This window comes from Pseudophryne corroboree, chromosome 5 (genome assembly GCF_028390025.1).
Source record: "Pseudophryne corroboree isolate aPseCor3 chromosome 5, aPseCor3.hap2, whole genome shotgun sequence".
Taxonomy (NCBI): domain Eukaryota; kingdom Metazoa; phylum Chordata; class Amphibia; order Anura; family Myobatrachidae; genus Pseudophryne; species Pseudophryne corroboree.
Genome location: NC_086448.1, coordinates 810,727,139 through 810,743,702, shown reverse-complemented (window position 1 = coordinate 810,743,702; position 16,564 = coordinate 810,727,139).

Here is a 16,564-nt window from a genome sequence, read left to right as displayed (position 1 = left end):
GGAAAGCGGTGATACAAAGCGTAGCCTGCCTAGGAAAGAGTTGGCGTTTGCGAGATGCTGCTACTGGTGCCGCCGCTGCTGTTCTTGCGGCGGGAGTCCATACATCTACCCAGTGGGCTGTCACAGTCATATAGTCCTGACCCTGCCCTGCTCCACTTGTCCGTGGTTAAGTGGACATTGGGTACAACTGCATTTTTTAGGACACTGGTGAGTCTTTTTCTGACGTCCGTGTACATTCTCGGTATCGCCTGCCTACAGAAGTGGAACCTAGATGGTATTTGGTAACGGGGGCACACTGCCTCAATAAATTGTCTAGTTCCCTGTGAACTAACGGCAGATACCGGACGCACGTCTAACACCAACATAGTTGTCAAGGACTCAGTTATCCGCTTTGCAACAGGATGACTGCTGTGATATTTCATCTTCCTCGCAAAGGACTGTTGGACAGTCAATTGCTTACTGGAAGTAGTACAAGTGGGCTTACGACTTCCCCTCTGGGATGACCATCGACTCCCAGCAGCAACAACAGCAGCGCCAGCAGCAGTAGGCGTTACACGCAAGGATGCATCGGAGGAATCCCAGGCAGGAGAGGACTCGTCAGAATTGCCAGTGACATGGCCTGCAGGACTATTGGCATTCCTGGGGAAGGAGGAAATTGACACTGAGGGAGTTGGTGGGGTGGTTTGCGTGAGCTTGGTTACAAGAGGAAGGGATTTACTGGTCAGTGGACTGCTTCCGCTGTCGGCCCAAGTTTTTGAACTTGTCACTGACTTATTATGAATGCGCTGCAGGTGACGTATAAGGGAGGATGTTCCGAGGTGGTTAACGTCCTTACCCCTACTTATTACAGCTTGACAAAGGGAACACACGGCTTGACACCTGTTGTCCGCATTTCTGGTGAAATACTTCCACACCGAAGAGCTGATTTTTTTGGTATTTTCACCAGGCATGTCAACTGCCCTATTCCTCCCACGGACAACAGGTGTCTCCCCGGGTGCCTGACTTAAACAAACCACCTCACCATCAGAATCCTCCTGGTCAATTTCCTCCCCAGCGCCAGCAACACCCATATCCTCCTCATCCTGGTGTACTTCAACACTGACATCTTCAATCTGACTATCAGGAACTGGACTGCGGGTGCTACTTCCAGCACTTGCAGGGGGCGTGCAAATGGTGGAAGGCGCATGCTCTTCACGTCCAGTGTTGGGAAGGTCAGGCATCGCAACCGACACAATTGGACTCTCCTTGTGGATTTGGGATTTCGAAGAACGCACAGTTCTTTGCGGTGCTACTGCTTTTGCCAGCTTGAGTCTTTTCATTTTTCTAGCGAGAGGCTGAGTGCCTCCATCCTCATGTGAAGCTGAACCACTAGCCATGAACATAGGCCAGGGCCTCAGCCGTTCCTTGCCACTCCGTGTGGTAAATGGCATATTGGCAAGTTTACGCTTCTCCTCCGACAATTTTATTTTAGGTTTTGGAGTCCTTTTTTTACTGATATTTGGTGTTTTGGATTTGACATGCTCTGTACTATGACATTGGGCATCGGCCTTGGCAGACGACGTTGCTGGCATTTCATCGTCTCGGCCATGACTAGTGGCAGCAGCTTCAGCACGAGGTGGAAGTGGATCTTGATCTTTCCCTAATTTTGGAACCTCAACATTTTTGTTCTCCATATTTTAATAGGCACAACTAAAAGGCACCTCAGGTAAACAATGGAGATGGATGGATACTAGTATACAATTATGGATGGACTGCCGAGTGCCGACACAGAGGTAGCTACAGCCGTGGACTACCGTACTGTACTGTGTCTGCTGCTAATATAGACTGGTTGATAAAGAGATGTAGTAGTAGTATGTATGTATAAAGAAGAAAGAAAAAAAAACCACGGGTAGGTGGTATACAATTATGGACGGACTGCCGAGTGCCGACACAGAGGTAGCTACAGCCGTGGACTACCGTACTGTACTGTGTCTGCTGCTAATATAGACTGGTTGATAAAGAGATGTAGTAGTAGTATGTATGTATAAAGAAGAAAGAAAAAAAAACCACGGGTAGGTGGTATACAATTATGGACGGACTGCCCAGTGCCGACACAGAGGTAGCTACAGCCGTGGAGTACCGTACTGTACTGTGTCTGCTGCTAATATAGACTGGTTGATAAAGAGATGTAGTAGTAGTATGTATGTATAAGGAAGAAAGAAAAAAAAACCACGGGTAGGTGGTATACAATTATGGACGGACTGCCGAGTGCCGACACAGAGGTAGCTACAGCCGTGGACTACCGTACTGTACTGTGTCTGCTGCTAATATAGACTGGTTGATAAAGAGATGTAGTAGTAGTATGTATGTATAAAGAAGAAAGAAAAAAAAACCACGGGTAGGTGGTATACAATTATGGACGGACTGCCCAGTGCCGACACAGAGGTAGCTACAGCCGTGGACTACCATACTGTACTGTGTCTGCTGCTAATATAGACTGGTTGATAAAGAGATGTAGTAGTAGTATGTATGTATAAAGAAGAAAGAAAAAAAAACCACGGGTAGGTGGTATACAATTATGGACGGACTGCCCAGTGCCGACACAGAGGTAGCTACAGCCGTGGACTACCGTACTGTACTGTGTCTGCTGCTAATATAGACTGGTTGATAAAGAGATGTAGTAGTAGTAGTATGTATGTATAAAGAAGAAAGAAAAAAAAAACACGGGTAGGTGGTATACAATTATGGACGGACTGCCCAGTGCCGACACAGAGGTAGCTACAGCCGTGGACTACCGTACTGTACTGTGTCTGCTGCTAATATAGACTGGTTGATAAAGAGATGTAGTAGTAGTATGTATGTATAAAGAAGAAAGAAAAAAAAACCACGGGTAGGTGGTATACAATTATGGACGGACTGCCCAGTGCCGACACAGAGGTAGCTACAGCCGTGGACTACCGTACTGTACTGTGTCTGCTGCTAATATAGACTGGTTGATAAAGAGATGTAGTAGTAGTAGTATGTATGTATAAAGAAGAAAGAAAAAAAAACACGGGTAGGTGGTATACAATTATGGACGGACTGCCGAGTGCCGACACAGAGGTAGCTACAGCCGTGGACTACCGTACTGTACTGTGTCTGCTGCTAATATAGACTGGTTGATAAAGAGATGTAGTAGTAGTATGTATGTATAAAGAAGAAAGAAAAAAAAACCACGAGTAGGTGGTATACAATTATGGACGGACTGCCGAGTGCCGACACAGAGGTAGCTACAGCCGTGAACTACCGTACTGTGTCTGCTGCGACTGGATGATAAATAATGATATAAAAAATATATATATATCACTACTGCAGCCGGACAGGTATATATTATATAATGACGGACCTGCTGGACACTGTCTGTCAGCAGAATGAGTTTTTTATAGAATAAAAAAAAAACACCACACAAGTGAAGTCACACGACGAGTGTTTAACTTTTTCAGGCAATCACAATATAGTATACTATACTACTAACTATACTGGTGGTCAGTGTGGTCAGGTGGTCACTGGTCAGTCACACTGGCAGTGGCACTCCTGCAGCAAAAGTGTGCACTGTTTAATTTTAATAATAATATGTACTCCTGGCTCCTGCTATAACCTATAACTGGCACTGCAGTGCTCCCCAGTCTCCCCCACAATTATAAGATGTGTGAGCTGAGCACAGTCAGATACGAGTGTTTAACTTTTTCAGGCAATCACAATATAGTATACTATACTACTAACTATACTGGTGGTCAGTGTGGTCAGGTCACTGGTCAGTCACACTGGCAGTGGCACTCCTGCAGCAAAAGTGTGCACTGTTTAATTTTAATAATAATATGTACTCCTGGCTCCTGCTATAACCTATAACTGGCACTGCAGTGCTCCCCAGTCTCCCCCACAATTATAAGATGTGTGAGCTGAGCACAGTCAGATATATACATAGATGATGCAGCACACTGGGCTGAGCAGTGCACACAGATATGGTATGTGACTGAGTCACTGTGTATCGTTTTTTTCAGGCAGAGAACGGATATATTAAATAAAACTGCACTGTCTGGTGGTCACTGTGGTCAGTCACTAGTAAACTCTGCACTCTCTACAGTTCTACAGTACTCCTAATCTCCAGTAAATCAGGTCAATCTCTCTCTCTCTCTCTCTCTTCTAATCTAAATGGAGAGGACGCCAGCCACGTCCTCTCCCTATCAATCTCAATGCACGTGTGAAAATGGCGGCGACGCGCGGCTCCTTATATAGAATCCGAGTCTCGTGAGAATCCGACAGCGTCATGATGACGTTCGGGCGCGCTCGGGTTAACCGAGCAAGGCGGGAAGATCCGAGTCGCTCGGACCCGTGAAAAAAAACATGAAGTTCGTGCGGGTTCGGATTCAGAGAAACCGAACCCGCTCATCTCTACATTATAGCACACGGTATGAGCTGAAATTCACATTATAGCACAGAGAATGAGCCGGAATTCACATTATACACCACAGTATGAGCCGAAATTCACATTATAGCACACAGAATGAGCGGAAATTCACATTATAGCACACAGTATGAGCCGAAATTCACATTATACCACACAGTGGGCGGGATGTACTAAGCGGAAAATGCGGTAAACTCCCTGTTTACCGCATTTTCCTGATGTACTAACCCCCGGCCGGCAGGTCAGCGCAGCGGCGGGGTACGCCAGCTTTAGCTGGCGATAGTCCATAGAAGCCTATGGGCTTCTCTCCGCGGCGCTGTGTGAGGGATCCGATCGGATCCCTCCCAGCATGCCCTGCGGCCGCCCCCGTCACCCCGCGCATGCGCAGACTGACTCCCGGGCCGAATCCCGGAAGTCAGGCTGCCGCTGTGCATTGCGGAGGACAGCTCTTATCGGAAGAGCTGTTCTCCGCAATGCTGATCGCATATGTTAGTACATATGTGATCAGCATCGTGGCGCAGGGCGGCGATGGGCGGCGATGTACATTAGTACATCCCGCCCAGTATGAGCTGAAATTCACATTACCCCACACAGAATGAGCCAAAATTCACATTATACCACACGATATGAGCCGAAATTAACATTATAACACACGGTATGAGCCAAAATAATGCAGGCACTGGGGACAACGGGAATCCAACCCCCTTATTAACTGTACACTGGGGCAGTGAAGAAAAAAACCACAGGGGAGCCTGCCCCCTTCTTTACTCTGTTAGGCAGAGTATTGCAGCGGAAGGGCTTAAACAGTATCTCGCCCCAAGCTGCGGGCCTGCTGATCTTCTGTCACCTCTGACAGCCTCTCGGGCTGCGCTCTTTGTCCCAGGTCTCGCTGTCCGAGGTCCGCTTCTGGACTGGAGGTCCTCTGCCAGATCAGTCATGTGTCCCGCCACTCCTCTCAAATAGCCGTCAAGCTGTCCCTGACTTGGAGGGACATGGTGACATACACACTGGGGCTTTAAGGGACATAGTGACAAATACGGGGGCCAGGAGAGGGATTTGGTTACAAACATACTGGGGGAGGGGGGCATGGTGACATACACACTGGGGCCTGGGACGGTACTAGGTGGGGGGGGGGGGGGCACTGGGACGGTACAAGATGAGACACACACTTTAGCTAGGAGAAGAGGGGGAAAACATGGCACACACAGACATAAGCTAGGAGGGGTGGGGGGAGACATGGCACACACACACACACACACACACACACGCACGCACGCGCACACACACACACACACACACACACATTAGCTAGGAGGGGAGGGGGGAGATATGGCACACAGACACATTAGCTAGGAGGGGAGGGGGGAGACATGTCACACACACACACACACAGTGTCACACACACACACACACACACACACACACACACACACACACACTATCTAGGAGGGGAGGGGGGAGATATGTCACACACACACACACACACACACACACACACACACACACACACACACACACATTAGCTAGGAGGGGAGGGGGGAGACATGGCACACACATACACACACACACATTAGCTAGGAGGGGAGGGGGGAGATATGGCACACAGACATATTAGCTAGGAGGGGAGGGGAGGAGACATGACACACAGGCACTTTAGCTAGGAGGGGAGGGGGGGAGACATGGCATACAGACACATTAGCTAGGAGGGGAGGGGAGGAGACACGGCACACAGGCACTTTAGCTAGGAGGGGATGGGGGAGACATGGCATACAGACACATTAGCTAGGAGGGGAGGGGAGGAGACATGACACACAGACACTTTAGCTAGGAGGGGAGGGGGGGTGACATGGCACACAGGCACTTTAGCTAGGAGGGGAGGGGGGGAGACATGGCATACAGACACATTAGCTAGGAGGGGAGGGGAGGAGACACGGCACACAGACACTTTAGCTAGGAGGGGATGGGGGAGACATGGCATACAGACACATTAGCTAGGAGGGGAGGGGAGGAGACATGGCATACAGACACTTTAGCTAGGAGGGGATGGGGGAGACATGGCATACAGACACATCACACCCTCCAACATTTTACACAGAAAAATCGGTACAAATCTGAAAAAGGGGCGTGGTCGCGGGTAAATGGGGCGTGGCCACACCCCTTTTCCAATACTTTCAATGGAAGTTTGGAGAGCCAAAAATCGGTACAGACCATAAAAAAAGGTACTGTACCTATTAAAAAGGTACAGTCGGAGGGTATGACACATTAGCTAGGAGGGGAGGGGGGGAGACATGGCATACAGACACATTAGCTAGGAGGGGAGGGGAGGAGACATGGCATACAGACACATTAGCTAGGAGGGGAGGGGGGAGACATGGCGCACACACACATTAGCTAGGAGGGGATGGGGGGGAGATATGACACAGAGACACTGTAGCTAGGGGGGGAGACATGGCACACAGACACATTAGCTAGGAGGGGAGGGGGGAGACATGGCACACAGACACATTAGCTAGAAGGGGAGGGGGGAGACATGGCATACAGACATATTAGCTAGGAGGGGAGGGGGAAGACATGGCACACAGACCATTTAGCTAGGAGGGGAGGGGGGAGGAGACATGGCACACAGGCACATTAGCTAGGAGGGGAGGGGGGAGACATGGCACACAGGCACATTAGCTAGGAGGGGAGGGGGGGAGACATGGCACACAGGCACTTTAGCTAGGAGGGGAGGGGGGAGGAGACATGGCACACAGGCACATTAGCTAGGAGGGGAGGGGGGAGACATGGCACACAGGCACATTAGCTAGGAGGGGAGGGGGGAGACATGGCACACAGACACTTTAGCTAGGAGGGTAGGGGGAGAGACATGGCACACAGACCATTTAGCTAGGAGGGGAGGGGGGAGGAGACATGGCACACAGGCACATTAGCTAGGAGGGGAGGGGGGAGACATGGCACACAGGCACTTTAGCTAGGAGGGGAGGGGGGGAGACATGGCACACAGACACTTTAGCTAGGAGGGGAGGGGGAGACATGGCACACAGACACTTTAGCTAGGAGGGGAGGGGAGGAGGAGTCATGGCACACAGACACTTTAGCTAGGAGGGGAGGGGAGGAGGAGACATGGCATACACTTTAGCTAGGAGGGGGGCAGACATGCTGAAACATACTGTATTTTGGAATCCGTTGGCCCGCACGCTGCAGCATAAGGAGACAGAGAAGGGACGGCAGAGGCAGCAGTGTACACAATCGCTGTAGCCTGTCCCTGCCGGCCTCTGTCGGCCTCACGCCCCCTCCTCCCTGTACGCTGATGAACAGATTGGCTGCTGCTGCACTGTGTCACTCTTCCACGGTACTCTCTCTCCCCTTCCCCCACCGTGCTGCACCGCTCTCCAGACCGTTCCCGGGCTGCGCTGGCAATAGCACCAACACCGCGGCGGGACCCGGCCATCCAACCCGGTGCCGGTATGTATAGGGTGGGCATTCGCCCTAATCGCCCCCCGCTAAATCTGCCACTGTATAAGTATACAGGAAGACTGCCCCCCTACACACACACAACTTTTTTTTTCAAGTACACTATAGGATTTTTTTTTATGGTGGAAGTGGACAGGACTTCCTTACGTTACACGTGTATTGCAAGTAATTAACATGCTCAGTACAGACAACAGGACTCTAGGGAATGTTTTGGACAGGCCGGATTTCTTCATGAGGGCCTATCCAAGGGACCATTGGGAGCCACGGGCCCTAGGTGGGTGCCTAGGTTGCCTTGTGGGAAATCTGGGCCTGCAGCTGTGTCCTCAATCTGTATATACACCTAGCATCTACACGCCATAGGGCAAGAGACACTACCATGACTGAGCCCCTCCAAGAGGTGTAACATACTGTCATTTTCTTCAAATGTTGCTTCTTTTTTTTTTGCAGAAAGTGCATCTTAGTCGCAACGCAATGCATTAATAATATATGACACTTGAATATCTGTGAGTAACTGAGTCCCTAAATCTGTACCCGAAGTGCTACAATGCATCAGCCGCAGCTTTTTTCTGTTTTCCCCCGGATACAGACTTAATCAGATACAATTTACAAGTGTCATATATCAAATGAATCAGCACTGTCTCCTGTGTGTCCTTGTCACATTGTACTGAGATTGAGATTTATTTTTGGCAAAAAAAAAGACGCCTACCGCTAGCAGAGGTGTACAGGACCAGGCAGCTCAAACACGCCAAGCATCTCGCACTGCATGGCGTATTGAGGCGATATGTATGAGGATGCATCTGTATCTAAGTGTCCACTCCAGTCCTCTTAGTGTAATATTGGCCAAGCTAAATATACTGTATAGGCAGTTAGCAAGTCATTGTTTATTACTTTTTATCGTGCAGGGACTTGGAAGTTCCATCTACTGTCTAAGTGTCACACTGGTGCTGTGCCATTTCCAGCGGCGGGCGAGCCGTGTGATTACACAGCGCTTCTGCCGCAGCACCTGCTGGCTGCTTTCCTGCTCCCCCTACTCCCGTCCGTAGTACTCCGCATGGGGGGCAGAGTTTTCGCAAAAGACGCGGTTGCATTGTGATGTCATAATGCAACTTCATCATTTCACGAAACTCCATCTTATAAGTGAAGTACTATGGGCAGGAGGAGGGGAGAGCAGGAAAGAGCCCTGGCTGGCACCAATGAGCATTGCACCCCTGGCAACAAGCATTATACCCAGAGCATAAAAACCCCTGGCAACGAGCATTACACACCTCTCGCAACAAGCATGACAACCAGAGCATAAAAACCCCTGGCAATGAGCATTACACACCTCTGGCAACAAGCATTACACCCAGAGTATGAAACCCCTGGCAATGAGCATTGCACATCCCTGGCAACGAGCATGACACCCAGAGCATAAAAATCCCTGGCAACGAGCATTACACACCTCTGGCAACAAGCATGACACCCAGAGTATGAAACCCCTGGCAACGAGCATTGCACATCCCTGGCAACGAGCATGACACCCAGAGCATAAAAATGCCTGGCAACGAGCATTGCACACCTCTGGCAACAAGCATGACACCCAGAGCATGAAAACCCCTGGCAATGAGCATGGCACATCCCTGGCGACGAGCATGACACCCAGAGCATAAAAATCCCTGGCAACGAGCATTAGACAACTCTGGCAACAAGCATGACAACCAGAGCATAAAACCCCCTGGCAACGAGCATTGCACACCTCTGGCAACAAGCATGACACCCAGAGCATAAAAACCCCCTGGCAACGAGCATTACACACCTCTGGCAAAAAGCATGACACCCAGAGCATAAAAATCCCTGGCAACGAGCATTACACACCTTTGGCAACAAGTATGACACCCAGAGTATGAATCCCCTGGCAACGAGTATGACACCCAGAGCATGAAACTCCTGGCAACCAGCATTACACATCCTTGGCAATAAGCATGACACTTAGAGCATTAAACCCCCGGCAACAAGAATGTTACCCAGAGCATGAAACCCCTGGCAACAAGCAGGTAATTTAAAACTAATTAGAAGCCTTACTGTATGGCATAATGTATCACGGCATTGCGGTGTGAGGCAAATCTGTTTTCGTAGACAGGGAGGTGACGGCCTCCATTTGTAAAAAGGCCACCGTTTAGGGGGAGGGAAGAGGCCAGAGAAGCCATTCATTGGACGGAGATTTTTGGGACTCTGCAATGGCCGGCTTGTACTTCCCCATGGGTGTCACAAGCCGCCTGATGGTGAGTCCGTGATCCGATGCCTGCATCTTAGGATGCAGGTCGGATCACTACTGTAGTAGGGGGTGTCCACTAGAGATGTGCACCGGAAATTTTTCGGGTTTTGTGTTTTGGTTTTGGGTTCGGTTCCGCTGCCGTGTTTTGGGTTCGAACGCGTTTTGGCAAAACCTCACCGAATTTTTTTTGTCGGATTCGGGTGTGTTTTGGATTCGGGTGTTTTTTTCAAAAAACCCTAAAAAACAGCTTAAATCATAGAATTTGGGGGTCATTTTGATCCCAAAGTATTATCAACCTCAATAACCATAATTTCCACTCATTTTCAGTCTATTCTGAACACCTCACACCTCACAATATTATTTTTAGTCCTAAAATTTGCACCGAGGTCGCTGGATGACTAAGCTCAGCGACCCAAGTGGCCGACACAAACACCTGGCCCGTCTAGGAGTGGCACTGCAGTGTCACGCAGGATGGCCCTTCCAAAAAAGTCCCCCAAACAGCACATGACGCAAAGAAAAAAAGAGGCGCAATGAGGTAGCTGTGTGACTAGCTCAGCGACCCAAGTGGCCGACACAAACACCTGGCCCATCTAGGAGTGGCACTGCAGTGTCAGGCAGGATGGCCCTTCCAAAAAATACTCCCCAAACAGCACATGACGCAAAGAAAAAAAGAGGCGCAATGAGGTAGCTGTGTGACTAAGCTCAGCGACCCTAGTGGCCGACACAAACACCTGGCCCATCTAGGAGTGGCACTGCAGTGTCACGCAGGATGGCCCTTCCAAAAAACACTCCCCAAACAGCACATGACGCAAAGAAAAAAAGAGGCGCAATGAGGTAGCTGTGTGACTAAGCTCAGCGACCCAAGTGGCCGACACAAACACCTGGCCCATCTAGGAGTGGCACTGCAGTGTCACGCAGGCTGGCCCTTCCAAAAAACACTCCCCAAACAGCACATGACGCAAAGAAAAATGAAAGAAAAAAGAGGTGCAAGATGGAATTGTCCTTGGGCCCTCCCACCCACCCTTATGTTGTATAAACAGGACATGCACACTTTAACCAACCCATCATTTCAGTGACAGGGTCAGCCACACGACTGTGACTAAAATGACGGGTTGGTTTGGACCCCCACCAAAAAAGAAGCAATTAATCTCTCCTTGCACAAACTGGCTCTACAGAGGCAAGATGTCCACCTCATCATCATCCTCCGATATATCACCGTGTACATCCCCCGTCCTCACAGATTATCAATTCGTCCCCACTGGAATCCACCATCTCAGCTCCCTGTGTACTTTGTGGAGGCAATTGCTGCTGGGTGAATGTCTCCACGAGAATTGATTATAATTCATTTTAATGAACATCATGTTCTCCACATTTTCTGGAAGTAACCTCGTACGCCGATTGCTGACAAGGTGAGCGGCGGCACTAAACACTCTTTCGGAGTACACACTTGTGGGAGGGCAACTTAGGTAGAATAAAGCCAGTTTGTGCAAGGGCCTCCAAATTGCCTCTTTTTCCTGCCAGTATAAGTACGGACTGTCTGACGTGCCTACTTGGATGCGGTCACTCATATAATCCTCCACCATTCTTTCAATGGGGAGAGAATCATATGCAGTGACAGTAGACGACATGTCCGTAATCGTTGTCAGGTCCTTCAGTCCGGACCAGATGTCAGCATCAGCAGTCGCTCCAGACTGCCCTGCATCACCGCCAGCGGGTGGCTCGGAATTCTGAGCCTTTTCCTCGCACCCCCAGTTGCGGGAGAATGTGAAGGAGGAGATGTTGACAGGTCGCGTTCCGCTTGACTTGACAATTTTCTCACCAGCAGTTCTTTGAACCCCTGCAGACTTGTGTCTGCCGGAAAGAGAGATCCAAGGTAGGTTTTAAATCTAGGATCGAGCACGGTGGCCAAAATGTAGTGCTCTGATTTCAACAGATTGACCACCCGTGAATCTTGTTAAGCGAATTAAGGGCTCCATCCACAAGTCCCACATGCCTAGCGGAATCGCTCTGTGTTAGCTCCTCTTCAATGTCTCCAGCTTCTTCTGCAAAAGCCTGATGAGGGGAATGACCTGACTCAGGCTGGCAGTGTCTGAACGGACTTCACGTGTGGCAAGTTCAAAAGGTTGCAGAACCTTGCACAACGTTGAAATCATTCTCCACTGCGCTTGAGACTGGTGCATTCCACCTCCTATATCGTGCTCAGTTGTATAGGCTTGAATGGCCTTTTGCTGCTCCTCCAACCTCTGAAGCATATAGAGGGTTGAATTCCACCTCGTTACCACTTCTTGCTTCAGATGATGGCAGGGCAGGTTCAGGCGTTTTTGGTGTTGCTCCAGTCTTCTGTACGTGGTGCCTGTACGCCGAAAGTGTCCCGCAATTCCTTCTGGCCACCGACAGCATCTCTTGCACGCCCCTCTCGTTTTTTTAAATAATTCTGCACCACCAAATTCAAGGTATGTGCAAAACATGGGACGTGCTGGAATTTGCCCATATTTAATGCACACACAATATTGCTGCGTTGTCCGATGCCACAATCCACAGGAGAGTCCAATTGGGGTAAGCCATTCTGCGATGATCTTCTCAGTTGCCGTAAGAGGTTTTCAGCTGTGTGCGTATTCTGGAAAGCGGTGATACAAAGCGTAGCCTGCCTAGGAAAGAGTTGGCGTTTGCGAGATGCTGCTACTGGTGCGCCGCTGCCTGTTTCTTGCGGCGGGAGTCCATACATCTACCCAGTGGGCTGTCACAGTCATATAGTCCTGAGTCTGCCCTGCTCCACTTGTCCACATGTCCGTGGTTAAGTGGACATTGGGTACAACTGCATTTTTTTAGGACACTGGTGAGTCCTTTTTCTGAGGTCTGTGTACATTTTCGGTATCGCCTGCCTAGAGAAATGGAACCTAGATGGTATTTGGTACCGGGGACACAGTACCTCCAACAAGTCTCTAGTTGCCTCTGCAGTAATGATGGATACCGGAACCACGTTTCTCACCGCCCAGGATGCCAAGGCCTCAGTTATCCGCTTTGCAGCAGGATGACTGCTGTGATATTTCATCTTCCTCGCAAAGGACTGTTGGACAGTCAATTGCTTGGTGGAAGTAGTAAAAGTGGTCTTACGACTTCCCCTCTGGGATGACCATCGACTCCCAGCAGCAACAACAGCAGCGCCAGCAGCAGTAGGCGTTGCACGCAAGGATGCATCGGAGGAATCCCAGGCAGGAGAGGACTCGTCAGAATTGCAAGTGACATGGCCTGCAGGACTATTGGCATTCCTGGGGAAGGAGGAAATTGACACTGAGGGAGTTGGTGGGGTGGTTTGCGTGAGCTTGGTTACAAGAGGAAGGGATTTACTGGTCAGTGGACTGCTTCCGCTGTCGCCCAAAGTTTTTGAACTTGTCACTGACTTATGATGAATGCGCTGCAGGTGACGTATAAGGGAGGATGTTCCGAGGTGGTTAACGTCCTTACCCCTACTTATTACAGCTTGACAAAGGCAACACACGGCTTGACAAATGTTGTCCGCATTTCTGTTGAAATACTTCCACACTGAAGAGCTGATTTTTTTGGTATTTTCATCAGGCATGTCAATGGCCATATTCCTCCCACGGACAACAGGTGTTTCCCCGGGTGCCTGACTTAAACAAACCACCTCACCATCAGAATCCTCCTGGTCAATTTCCTCCCCAGCGCCAGCAACACCCATATCCTCCTCATCCTGGTGTACTTCAACACTGACATCTTCAATCTGACTATCAGGAACTGGACTGCGGGTGCTCCTTCCAGCACTTGCAGGGGGCGTGCAAATGGTGGAAGGCGCATGCTCTTCACGTCCAGTGTTGGGAAGGTCAGGCATCGCAACCGACACAATTGGACTCTCCTTGTGGATTTGTGATTTCGAAGAACGCACAGTTCTTTGCTGTGCTTTTGCCAGCTTGAGTCTTTTCATTTTTCTAGCGAGAGGCTGAGTGCTTCCATCCTCATGTGAAGCTGAACCACTAGCCATGAACATAGGCCAGGGCCTCAGCCGTTCCTTGCCACTCCGTGTGGTAAATGGCATATTGCAAGTTTACACTTCTCCTCCGACGATTTTATTTTAGATTTTTGAGTCCTTTTTTCTACTGATATTTTGTGTTTTGGATTTTACATGCTCTGTACTATGACATTGGGCATCGGCCTTGGCAGACGACGTTGATGGCATTTCATCGTCTCGGCCATGACTAGTGGCAGCAGCTTCAGCACGAGGTGGAAGTGGATCTTGATTTTTCCCTATTTTTGGAACCTCAACATTTTTGTTCTCCATATTTTAATAGGCACAACTAAAAGGCACCTCAGGTAAGCAATGGAGATGGATGGATACTAGTATACTTATGGATGACGAGCGACTGCCGACACAGAGGTAGCTACAGCCGTGGACTACCGTACTGCGTCTGCTAGTATAGACTGGATGATAATGATATAAAAAATATATATATATCACTACTGCAGGACAGGTATATATTGTATAATGACGGACCTGCTGGACACTGTCAGCACTGCAGACTCCTAAACTACTAGTATGAAGAAGATGGAAAAAAAAAAACCACCACAGGTAGGTATACAATTATGGACGAGCGACTGCCGACACAGAGGTAGCTACAGCCGTGGACTACCGTACTGCGTCTGCTAGTATAGACTGGATGATAATGATATAAAAAATATATATATATCACTACTGCAGGACAGGTATATATTGTATAATGACGGACCTGCTGGACACTGTCAGCACTGCAGACTCCTAAACTACTAGTATGAAGAAGATAGAAAAAAAAAACCACCACAGGTAGGTATACAATTATGGAAGGACTGCCGACACAGAGGTAGCTACAGCCGTGGACTACCGTACTGCGTCTGCTAGTATAGACTGGATGATAATGATATAAAAAATATATATATATCACTACTGCAGGACAGGTATTTATTGTATAATGACGGACCTGCTGGACACTGTCAGCACTGCAGACTCCTAAACTACTAGTATGAAGAAGATGGAAAAAAAAAACCAACCACAGGTAGGTATACAATTATGGACGAGCGACTGCCGACACAGAGGTAGCTACAGCCGTGGACTACCGTACTGCGTCTGCTAGTATAGACTGGATGATAATGATATAAAAAATATATATATATCACTACTGCAGGACAGGTATATATTGTATAATGACGGACCTGCTGGACACTGTCAGCACTGCAGACTCCTAAACTACTAGTATGAAGAAGATAGAAATATAATGAATGACGGACCTGCTGGACACTGTCAGCAGAATGCGTTTATAGAATAAAAAAAAAAAACACCACACGAGTGTTTAACTTTTTCAGGCAGACAATATACTGGTGGTCACTGCTGGTCAGTCACACTGGCACTCTGGCAGCAAAAGTGTGCACTGTTAAATATGTACTCCTGCTATAACTGCTCCCCAGTCTCCCCCACAATTAAGCTGTGTGAGCACTACTCAGCACAGTCAGATATACATAGATGATATTATCATGCAGCACACTGAGGCTGAGCACAGATATGGTATGTGACTGTGTATCGTTTTTTTTCAGGCAGAGAACGGATTATATTAAATAATAAATAAAACTGGTGGTCACTAGTATAACTATCAGCAAAACTCTGCACTCTCTGAGTACTCCTAATGCTCCAGTAAATCAAGTGTCTCACTATCTATCTAAACGGAGAGGACGCCAGCCACGTCCTCTCCCTATCAATCTCAATGCACGTGTGAAAATGGCGGCGACGCGCGGCTCCTTATATAGAATCCGAGTCTCGCGATAGAATACGAGCCTCGCGAGAATCCGACAGCGGGATGATGACGTTCGGGCGCGCTCGGGTTAGCCGAGCAAGGCGGGAAGATCCGAGTCTGCCTCTGACCCGTGTAAAAAGCGTGAAGTTCGGGGGGTTCGGATTCCGAGGAACCGAACCCGCTCATCTCTAGTGTCCACTTGTAATAGCCGCCTCCTGCTGCATTAAAATACTATACAGAGCTGTTGATGTGGCTTCCAAGGATATCTGAATCAGCCCCACTATGAGGTGTGTATGTAATTGCTGTGAATGCTACAGGTACCAGCCTGGCAATGCAAGCAACCTGTGTCATCTAAAGTATACCTGTTTACAGGCTTAGACTGGCCCACAGGGGCACAGGGAAAACCACCGGTGTACCCTCCTGCCTGGGGGCCCACCTCCTGCTCTAAGGATCAGGTTCCAGACTGTGCACTGGAATTACACATTAAACATGTGTTATCTTATACTTAGACTTATAATTATAACTTATAATTTTCTACATTGCTGTTATTAATCTGTTATTACTCTGGTACATTATCATGCATGCAGCAGCTGAATTTACTGTACATATTTATGAAGGGGCCCAGACGTTGCACTC